Source organism: Anabrus simplex, chromosome 8, assembly GCF_040414725.1.
Source record: "Anabrus simplex isolate iqAnaSimp1 chromosome 8, ASM4041472v1, whole genome shotgun sequence".
Classification (NCBI taxonomy): Eukaryota; Metazoa; Arthropoda; class Insecta; order Orthoptera; family Tettigoniidae; genus Anabrus; species Anabrus simplex.
The window spans coordinates 44,427,524-44,439,586 of record NC_090272.1 but is presented as its reverse complement, the minus strand read 5'-3'; the positions used below and the strand labels follow the sequence as shown (position 1 = coordinate 44,439,586).

General features: G+C 38.8%; 1 protein-coding gene across 1 annotated transcript in view; it reads left to right on the top strand.

Moving 5' to 3' along the window:
* Grip128 (gamma-tubulin complex component 5) overlaps positions 1-12,063 on the top strand; it is a 334,747-nt gene that overhangs the window by 215,366 nt on the left and 107,318 nt on the right. The window lies entirely within an intron of this gene.

Genomic DNA, 12,063 nt, shown 5'->3' with positions numbered 1-12,063 from the left:
AAATATCATTAACACTTCTGAAATTACGATTATTCGCGACCTTGTGCTCAGCTGGAAAGCACGCTCACTGTACAAGTTGGTACGAGTGCGAAATAATACAAACTTTGTAGATGAAACGTGCGCAAATAAAACGACTGCGGCTTTTATAACATTTTAACACAAAAACATGAAATTCCCAGTCTTATATTAGGACGAAAACAGTAATTAATAGGCAATCCCAAAACTTCCCATGGCTTTATGTATGTAAGGTGCAACATCTGTTCTGGTCTCGATAACATAATCGTATACGATAATGCTGTATTAAAATACTAAATTTGTGTTACTTAGGGCCGTTTTCCCCAAATGAGTTTAAACTAGGTTTATTTTGATCTGGTTTAAGTCTGAGTTTAAACTAACATTCATTTTCCCCATATTGGTTTAAACTTTGTATCAAGTTTAAACCTGGCTCAGAGTTAAACCTTCTATATTGTTGGTTTAAACTGCTGTTTATATTCAACCTTCTTGACATTTTATTAACGTATCTGTGATTTTCCTAATAGAAGGGTTAGTTTTGACTACCAGTACTGCAGCACTTTAATGAAAAACGTACTAAAATTATAACCTAGTATTAGCATTAGAAAAATGGGAGAATTTATTGAAGTCTTTGGTTAAATAGGAAATAATTTTGATGTGCAAGAGAGGTTAAGAAGCCGCGTTCCAACAAAAGTTTACAATCTTGGAAAATCGGATGTAACGGAGTTCTTTGATGGATTTATAATTCATAAGCGAACAGCAAGGATTGTCTAGTATCGAAGAAGGATTCATTTAAAACGTCAACTGCACGAAATAATGCTATTTCGCTAGAAGCAATGATTCTGGTTGCTTTAAGATATGATGCGCAGGCATTTTTTTCATTAACAACGGGGACCACAGACCTTAAATTGCAGTCTCCTTATAATATTATATACTGTAAAATACTGTTCGTGGTATGAATACTGTAATGTGAAGCATAAAAATATTCCTATATAAGTCGTGTAATATGTCCGCTCTTCATGCGGTACGTGGTGGCTGTGGTCGCTAAAGCGTGAAGTCAGCATCGTCCGAATTCGTGACAAGACGGTTCGAATCTAATTTGTCGAAAATATTTTTACCACCAGAATGTTGACCGGCACGGTAGGAGAGGCGGTGGTATACAATTTCTAATCGCTAGATTATATATTTATAGGATCAGAAAAACAATAAAGTATTTCATGCTTGCTAGTAAACTTGTAATAGAATAGATTATAGTTAAGAATGTTTCATCGTATCTATTGCCAGCATACCAGCAATAGAAATATTAATGCTGTAGGGAGAAGAGTATTATGCATACAGTACGACATATCGCGAACTTGGTTATGTTATAAACGAATATGGAATCAAGTAATACATCTCCAAATAATACATCCTCGGTGGTCTGTCTGCTGGATCCAAGGTTTGTGAGATTGATCCCGGCCGAGGGCGATGGATTTTGGTAGGAGATAGATCCCGAGCATGCTTGGAATTTGTTTACTTGAAATTCACATAAATGTTGATTTTCTGAGGAAAGGAATACCGTAGGCCTATTGCTGAAAGACCAGGATTTTAATATTTCAACGTTCCCGTGTGTTCCGTAAGATAATACAGACATCAAAAGACACGTATTAGGCCCACGGTACTTGTTTATTGTAAAGCATGACAGAGAAAAATAAGAAATAAAAGTGCGTTCCAATAAATTGTAGACAGCAATAGGTAGAATTATATGACACAACACTTCGCACAAATGTAAACAATTTATTTATCAGTAAAGCTAATATCCCGCCGAATTTGTTCTTTATTCACTACGTACGATAGCATTAACTCGCCACAAACAGCTGATATTATTACAAAAATGTCGGTCATTGAATTACTTGGCTCTGATTGGCCAATTCCAATCGACCATTCCTTCAGTGCAGCCAACGTTAGCGCCAACGACAGCTCGCCCGTTTAAACTAAACGAGTGTCAGAAATTGGTGGAGAAAATGGACGCAACTTTAAACTAGGTACTAAAGTTAAACGGGTTTAATTTATACCAGGTTTAACTCGATTTGGAGAAAATGGCCCTTAAGAAGGAGCAGTTTCTATTCCTGCCTGAAAGCCCAGTGACTATACAGTCCCTTGAGGGAAATACCGAAAACCTGTTCGGCGATACAGCTGAAAAAATAAAAAATAAAAATAAACATCTCACACTGGACATAATGTAGACATTTTGCAAGTACGAACATTTTCCGTCTTCAAATAGAGCTAAATAAATATGAAAAGGTGGAACAAATAAACTTTCATATTTATTTGACTTTATTGTACATTTCAATACGGACCAAAATATGAGAATCATAACCTGTAATTCAAATAGAGCTGTCGAAATGCGCTCTGTCTCGTGGGCACTCTCTGCTTTATGATTTCCGAGGATTCTCTAAACAATACCACCCGAATGCGATGCTAAGATGATCCCTTATGCAAGTTCACCGCCGATTGCTTTTCCAGTTCTTCAAATTACCGTAATGACGGGACGTCAACACCACGATCCTTAAGTATGCCGTAGCCGTCCTTTCATAAGATACAGTTTCTTAAAAAGCGCGTGATCAAGGATTTAGCGTTGATGGGACTGAAATTTCTGGACGGTTGATCCGGGAAATCGTTTCTTCGAGGAACGGATTATGCGGGATTTTTACAACGTGATTTAATTAGGATGCTCGTGGGTCCACGTAATTTAAACAAATAATACGGGAAAACTTAGTTTCCGGGAACGTATAATCGAGGTTCTACTGTAATTCTTTCCAGCCTGATGCAATACGAAGGCACGAATATGATTATTACAGCTCAAAGTCCCTTCTGTCATTGTTATGGACAATGCACCTTACCTCTCCGTAATAATGGACAAGACCCCTACTTTGAGCGCCCGTAAAGAACTGTCAGTGGAATGTCCGCAGTAAAGAAATATCCCAGCGCATATGTTTATGACTAAATTAGTCAACACCGGGCGAGTTGGCCGTGCGGTTAGGGAAGCGCAGCTGTGAGCTTGCGTCCGGGAGATAGTGGGTTCGAATTCCACTGTCGGCAGCCTTGAAGATGGTTTTCCGTGGTTTCCCATTTTCACACCAGACAAATGCTGGGGGTGTACCTTAATTGAGGCAACGGTCGCTTCCTTCCCATCCCTAGGCCTTTCCTGTCCCATCGCCGCCATAAAACTTATCTGTGTCGTTGCGACGTAAAGCAAATAGCAAAAATATATATATATATAGTCGATGAGGTAGTGAAGGAACAAGGGCACGAGGTTATTAGGTTGCCGCCGTACCACTCTCACTTCAATCTCATTGAGTTGGTACCGTATGGGGTACGCACTAATAACAAGTCCTTCACAGTTACTGAAGTGGAAGGACTGTTCCGGGAGAGTATTTCTCGAATGGATGCGGCTTTGTGGAGCATTCATTCACTCGGCAGTGGCAATACATGGCATCATCAGTGACTCTCAGAAGTTGATGATCTGCCTAGACGATGATGACAATGACAACGAAGGCGACGGTAGTGATGGCAGCGATCTGGGCGGTATCAAGCCTCTACCTTTGTGAATCAGGTATGAAAATAAAGTTTCTGAATTTTCGTAAGTTTTATAGATTTTACTTGAAACATTTTGTGTTCGCACCGGTGTATATTATTCTAACATTTATTGGTGTATTTAAAGTGAGATCCTTGCCAGCCGATTTCTTCCAAATTTTCTAACATTGCGATAATAAGAACTTTGTAGTATATTTATCTCGTATAATTTTGTGTGGTGAATAATCGGTGTGTTGAATGTTCGATTTTTGTTGGCTGATTTCATTTGTATTGTGTATCATTGTGATGACATTAAAAACATTTCTCCCACGTTTTTAAAAACTCATGTGTCGTGCAATCAGCTGTTGTTGCGGCGGCAACATCGCTTCGTGCGCCATTGCCGTGTCACCAACATTGTGTGCAGCTGTCATGTGCAACCTTACGCCGGCCCACCTATAGAGTATTTTTATCAATGAAGTTTGGTTAAAACCTACAAATCCAATAAGATTGTATTAAACACCAAAACAGGGCACTTTATCAAATGCCACTGTAATCTGTAAGGTATAAGGTTTGCAGGGACCAGATCGTAACATATCACATAACCCCTTGTTCTTTCTGGTATAGTACACAAGAACTCATACTCTGATCACTTAACTGCAACACTTCAGAATGGCATCCATTGACGTCAAGATTCTGTTCTTACCAAGGGACAACGATTGCTAATCCCGGGCAAAGAGTCCAGAGTTGTCTTGGAGTTATAAAAGTATCTCTTGAATTCAATTAATTCAGGATCCCTGAGGCTGATTGCTGTCGTACTATTATTAAAAGAGCTTCCCCGAAATCTGAAATGAAATAAAATGAAGGATAGCTTTTAATAGCATGTTTTAAATCTGCACAAGGAAACCTAGTGTACAAAAGAGTGGTTCCATACCTTGTTGTGTGCTCTGAAGCTTGCTCCACCATTGGGGAAGGCAAGGCTGTGGAGTGGGGAGGAGGCGTGTCGCTTAAGATCACGGTCCGTAAGATTGGTGTTCACCTTGGTGCTGTTTTATAGAAAGACATTTACTACTGTTCTTAAAACGAAGATTCAAAATAGTTTCAGGCACAAAGTTTTAAATTAACATTGTGATAATTTTAATTGTTCATGTTATCACATCTTTAAGAAGAGCTTTAATGTTGTTTTTTAGATGTAATGCAGTTTGGTTTTTAGATTCCTGTAATTTTAATATTGACCCTTGATTTTTTGATATGTTTACTGCTGTTCAAGAACATCATTTTAAGATTAAGATTGAGGCTGAAGATGCTCTTTATAAGAGCGAAACATGTCCCTTAGAGAAATTAATTGCATGAAAGTGTAAACACCAAAAAGGTGATTTGTATTGAATAGGTGGAAAAGAAATACTTCTTATTATAATTGCTGTGAATCTGTTTGTATGATGATCCCATATCCCTCGTGCCAATGATTTGACCTTTCACAAAGTCTGAAAAATGGTGATAAGCTGCCCATGCACCTCCTATAGATAGGCATGCTGTGCTGCAATCTCTACTTGAAAAAAGACAGTAACGTTAGACACACCCAAGAGCCATCACTTACACTCGCCACCCACAGTATTTAGGAATGGCGTTTTCCTGTACTAACAATTGTCATATGAGGATTAAATTTTAATCAACATATCTCACTGGCATGAAAATACTGGGGTATTCGGTCAAGGTGTTCATGTTGTAACACTTTCCATTTCCGTTAGTATAGAATCTCCCAAGTGTCCGACTCATTGACTGAATGGTCAGCGTTGAGGCCTTCTGTTCAGAGGGTCCCAGTTTTGATTTCCGGCCGGGTCGGGGATTTTAATCGGCTCTGATTAATTCTTCTGGCCCGGGGACTGGGTGTTTGTGTTTGTCTCAACACTTCATATTCACACAACACACTACACTACCAACCACCACAGAAACACACAATATTGATTACATCCCTCCATATAGGGTTGGCATCAGGAAGGGCATCCGGCCGTAAAGTAGGGCCAAATCCACGTGTGCGACACAGTTCACACCCGCAATCCCACACGTGTGAGAAAAGTGGCAGAAAAATAATAAAAATAATAAGAAGAGAATCTCCCAAGTGAAGGAATTCAAATACTTTGGTGATTGGTTTACGTAGAATGGTAATGAAAAAAAAAAAAACACTCTTAATATCAAGAATTCAGAAGATGGAAACTGCTTTCCAACTAACAGTAACAGTTTACAACAAACAGTGCCTCTCCTGGAACAGTACTGTAAGATTCAACATTACATAACAGTGATTAAACCAGAGGCACTATATGCTTCAGAAACCCTCAGTCTGCAACAAGAAGGATTAAAGGAACAATTGGAGATTGCGGAACAACAAAGTATGAGAAAAATCTTAGGATCAAGAGTTGAAAATGGAATTAATTACTCTAAACCTAACTGTGAAATATATCAACCTCTTTCCAAAATCACAGATACGATGCATCTGCAACAAATCCAATTTACAGGGCATTTAGAAAGAATGGACTCTACCAGACTTTCCCATAAAGTTTACAAACTAATGGAGAAAGACCATATTGAACTAGGATCAATAAATTTATTAGATTGGAATGAAATCTGACTTGTGTTCCGAACATGGGGATTTGAGTAAGAAGAACATGAACCTACACCAGGTAAATAGTTGCAGGAATGAATGAAGAACTCCTGGGCAAGAAGGAAGGCTGAAAAATGTTGACTCCATGTGGTCCTAGGAGACCCATTCACAAAGAAGAAGACGGCATCGTTAAGATTATCTGCAAGCTATGTTTTAGAATCATACCCTGAGGGTCATCTTGTTGATATAGGCATTGGGAACAACAGAATTTTTTTTTCTGGATGCCTTCCCTCTAAAAATGGTATGGAAAAGAAGCTTCCTTTTCTGGGTATTTTCAGATGCTACTTTTGTCACTGTAAGTTATAAATCGGGCAAATTGTTACCTGCTGCATTCAGAACTAGTTTACTTCATGTGCCCAACATCGTATATTGATGACAAGGTCATCCAAAAACAAATTGCACAGCACTTGGAAGTATTTTGACATATATTGTTCTGAATCTGACAGAAGTGACACAGCATTGTCAAATCCAATACTTAATTTCTTCTGTGCATTTAACACAGCCTTCTAACAGATTGAATAGTCTGCACTTTGCAGAATGTGGATTTTGTCCATAGTGGCAACAGGTTGTTATTTTGAACAGTGCAGTACTATAATAGCACACACTTCACATTCGTTGTTTCATCACAAAAGAGTGGAATATTCTGGCGAGCAATGTAGCCTTCATCCACTTTCATCATGTTAATTTGTTGCAGACACGTGTTTAGCTGATTTTAAATATTTTTCTCTGGGGTCCTTCCTTTTCCAAGGCACCTGACTGTGAGAAAATTTACACAACTGTATTTTCATGTGTGCTATGAAACCTATGACGATAGTGAAAGGCTCAATCCTTTGCAGATATTCTGTGATTAGGCATTTTTATCACAATTGTAAACAAATAGTAAAGAGAAGGCTTATCAAAAAAGGCTCCAAACAAGGACTGACGCAGACGGGGAATTGTATGTAGATGAAAAAAACAGAGCAAAACAGATAATTGTTGAGTCCACGTAGAAGTCGTGTGAAGATTTTGTTAATGAGGAAAGGCTTGGTCAAGCTGCAGGAAAGCCTGTTTGGATGGTAATAAATAATCTTAGAAAGGGAGGGGGAAAAGAAAATGAATAGTGTTGTAGGTAAATCAGATGAACTCACAGTAAATACAAGGGAATAACTAGACAGGTGGAAGGAATATTTTGAAAATCTTGCCAGCATAATAGGAAATCTTCCTGTTGATGTTGGAAACTACCAAGCTCATGGGAAGGAAGACAATGATGTGAGAGGAATTAAGTTAGAGGAGGTGGAAAGGATGGTAAATAAACTCCATTGTCAGAAAGCAGTAGAAATAGATGAAATTTGACTTGAAATTAAGAAGTACAGTTGGAAGGCAGGGATGAAATGGCTTCACAAAGTAATAAGATTAGCATGGAATGTTAGTCAGGTACCTTCAGATTGGACAAAAGCAGTAATTGCAACTGTCTATAATCAAGGTAAGAGGAAAGATTGCAGCAACTATTTCGTTGATTAGTATACCAGATGTTCACTGACATTTTGGATGGGAGGGTACAATCAATGTCGAGTGTAACCTGGATGAAAACCAATGTGGTTTCAGACCACAGACAGGCTTGTCAGGCATTTGAAAAGTGCTATTAAAAGAATCAACAGTTGTACTATCTGCCTCTGTTGAGAAGTCAGGTACGGCATAAGTAACAGATACTACACTAAACTGCAAACATTAGTTGTGACAGACAGTGCGAGCTCTCTGAATCAAATTCATGTTCATAAATAACTGTTCATTATGCAGTACTTTCAGTAAATGTGTAACTAAAGAACAATTGCACTACCACTTTGAAACTTTACAACACCATCTTTAGTTCGCAAGAGTCACTGCAGACAGAACCAATGTTTACTGTCTGGCCTTGAGACGTGAGAGATTGGCGCATGTGTAGCAGCCATGCTTAACCCCCATAACCCCCCTTATCCCGCATCCACGTGACTTCTCGCCAGACTACCATAGTATTAAAGTTTCGTAGATCTGGTTAAGGCATGTGATAGAGTAGTGATGGAATAGATGTTAGCCATCCCGAGGGATAACACTAGCCTGCAAATTTAAAACTTTTGTTTGTTGTCTAAATTTAAAAATGTGTTTTTATGTAATGTCGACGTGCTGAATCCGAATTTTCAATCCGTTTACTTCTATACATAAGGTTTTCTTGCGAAATCACTTTACATGTATTGTGTAAATTACACAAATTTCAACACAAACCTTTTCATAATACTTTTTTTATTGTAAAGACAAAACATTTAATATACACAACTCACTGAAATTAATGTGTGTGGCTATTAATACATGTCACTAGAGTGTTTTTGCTTTATTTTGTCTTGTTTACTTCACTATTGGAAAGTTTCATTCAAATTTTACACTCTTTGCTTCTTACTTGAGAAAGTCCTCCTGTTCCTTTTTTTTTTAAATGTTTGTCTTCAGGTATTTCACGCTTTAACATCCAACAGTAGTCTGCAAGCATTCTGATGCTCCAGCGTCCCTGGTATCTCCTTTCGAACTCAGCACATCCTTGTGAAATCGTTCGCCTTGTTTTTCACTCAAAGATCCTAGATTTTCAGGGAAATAATTTAGGTGAGAAAACAGGAAATGAATTTTCGTACTCATGTTACAACTAAGTTCCTTGTATGATTCGAGCATGTTAGCCACAATGTTTCGGTAATTGGGATCCTTGTTGTTACCTAGAAATTTTGAAACAACTTCACAAAAAGATATCCATGCTGCTTTCTCCTTTTCATCCATAGTGCTTTTAAATGCTGCATCTGACATCAATTTTCTTATATCAGGACCATTAAATATACCTTCTTTTAATTTTGCTTCAGATAGTATTGGAAAATTCTCACATATGTACTTGAAACAGTCTCCTTCCTTATTTAAAGCCTTTACAAATTGTTTCATTAAGCCAAGCTTAATGTAAAGAGGTGGCACCAAAACTTTAGAAGGACTCACAAGGTTTTGGCGCACAACATTCTTAGAACCGACTTCCAAACTTTCTCAAGGTGGCCAATCTTTCTTAGTTCAGTGATCAACTTGTGCCCTGCTATCCCACAAGCCACGAACCTGCTGTGCAGGCATAACAGGGGGAGAGGTGATACTCCCACGTGGCAGGTCCCAGGTGGCGGATAGGGGGGTCCTAACCGGCTTGCCAGCGGACTTGACGGAAATAAAATACCTCTCACGGACCAAACACACTACCTCCTGTGGGTGGGGGAGGCTGACGAATAATACACCCACGGTATCCCCTGCCTGTTGTGAAAGGCGACTAAAAGGGGCGACCAAGGGATGATTGTATTAGAACCATGAAACTACTTGTGATTAGTACCACCACGCGGAGAACACCAAGGGTTGCTTTTACTTGCGCGTAGTACCACTATATTGGGTACGAAATAGGTTTGTGATTAGCAGCACACAGGAGCACTGTGCGGTCGGCTTTTGCAGTACCTGTGATTAGTACCACCATATGAGCAGGACCATGGGATGATAGTTACCATGGTTCTGCCTTGCCTATGATTAGTACCCACTATATGAGGAACACCACGGGATAGGGGAAGGTCCCTGTGGTTAGTTTTCTTATGTGATGAACACCATAAGGTTGTGTTGCCTGTACGTGGCGCCACAATGTGAGAAACACCATAGGTCTGTATTATATGTCGAATTTCATAACCTGTGAGTAGTACCATAATGTGTGGAATACCGCGAGTCTCTGCTACTTTTGATTAGTACCGCAACATGACAAATACCATGGTTCTACTTTCCTAGCGATAAGTACCGTTATGAGGGGCCAATAACTTGGATTTTGGACCCCTTTTAGACTGCAAGCATCCTCGATTCAGTATTATGTTCTTGCAGCAGTCCCTTGGTCAGTAATCCTATTGTTTTTCCGTCAGTTTCTATGAATGTAAGGCATTGCGGGTGGCATCCACTGATTGTTTTAAATTCATATCCATCCATTCATTCTTCGTCCTCATGTTTTGAATTCTGGTCAGTGGAGAATTTTGGACTTTTTATTTGTCATGCCATTTTGCCTCATTTCGTACCATTAGGGGCCGATGACCTCGATGTTAGGCCCTTTTAAACAACAAACATCATCATCATCATCACTATCCCACAAGCAAAGAAAGCATGGAAATTCGGTAAAACAGGTTGTTCACCCAGCAGCATGGTAAGAACTTTAAATCGCCACAAACTTGCCGGTTGTGTTCACTGTAGTTCACTCACAATAACATCAGTTGTAAATTTGCATATGCTTCTTTGAGGATCAATGAATAGGCAACAGGCACTGAACTAAAAACGTTTCCATTATACAGGAGAACACCCTTTAAACTTCTTGGAAGCATCAATGAAAAGTCTCCATTCACTTGGATCATAGTTCGGAAGTCCAAGTTTTAGCATAAGTTCTTTCACATTATTGCAATATACAAGGTAGCCATCTTCGGAGAAAAAGGATTTAAATTCTGTTTCGCGTTGTCTGTACCAATAGAATGATGTTTTTGGACAGATAAGATTTTTTCTGGAGTCTAGAACCATCAACTCAGCTAAATCTTTAGAGGGGGCAAGATCCCTCACCAAGTCATTTAATTCACTCTTGTTAAAGCATCCACGTTCTGCAGCAATGATCCTGGTAGGTAGTCACTGTCACTCTTCGGAATTTCCATCACTTCAACATCAAACTCGGATGAAAACTGTTAAAGATTTTCTGGTCGCACAGGGATTGGTACATCAGGACCATGGGGGACAGGTAAAATAGCTGACCGAACAACTGGATACACAATTTGCTTTATATTTTTAAAACTGAATCCCTTCACATCACACGAACAGAAGTAGCAGTCATTACTATGGTTTGACTGCTCTCTTCAAACCATAGGTATTCCAGAACATAGCGATGGTCGTTTGCCGTTGACCCAATGATGAAGGTCTTCAATGCATACTCTACATACTTTGTGGGCTGCCCAAGGTTTACTTTGGTCTCCAATTTTGATTCCAAAATAGGCAAGGTATGATTTTTTACAAAATCTGTAAAATTACGCCTTTGCTTAGGCAATATATATTTCCCACATATATAACAAAAATGGTCTGGATCATTTCTACATGAGTGATGTGACATGGTAAATATACATTTGTACTGAACTCGCAACATTCTACTCCACAATACAGCTTGAAACCGATACCTTTTCCAGATGACACACACTAATGCAATATGAGAGAAACTAAAACAAGATGTGCAAGTTTCCGCAAAGATAAGAATGTATCTGTCACCAAGGAGTGGCTATATATCTCCCACAAATAAACATAAGATAACAAGGGTGCACTTTATCTCGATCTAACTTCCTGAGGCGCTCGCACCCTGTATCACATAAACATCTGGTGCCCTCAGTGTTTACTATAAACACGTTAAAAACATTCTAAATACATTTGGTTTCCAAATCCTGACCTCATAAAACTCCACATGGTGAAGTATTACAGTTTACATAATTACTCTTTGGGCATACGAAAATTACGCTATAAGGAAAATAAAATAAAATTTAAAATATATACAGTAAATGGTTTGTGATATAAACTGTCTGGCTTTGAATTTGAATTCAGCATGCTAAAAATACCCCAAAAACAATCAAACTTTGGAGGCAGTAATTTCATCGCTGGCTAGTGTAATCGGACTAAGCATAGATTAAAAGCAATCAAAGGCATTTATAATAGTAATTGGGCTGTAGTCAGAATTGATGGTGGAATGAGTTCTTAGTTCAAGGTACTTACAGGGTTAGATAAGGCTGTAATCTTTCACCTTTGTTGTTCATAGTTTTCATGGATCA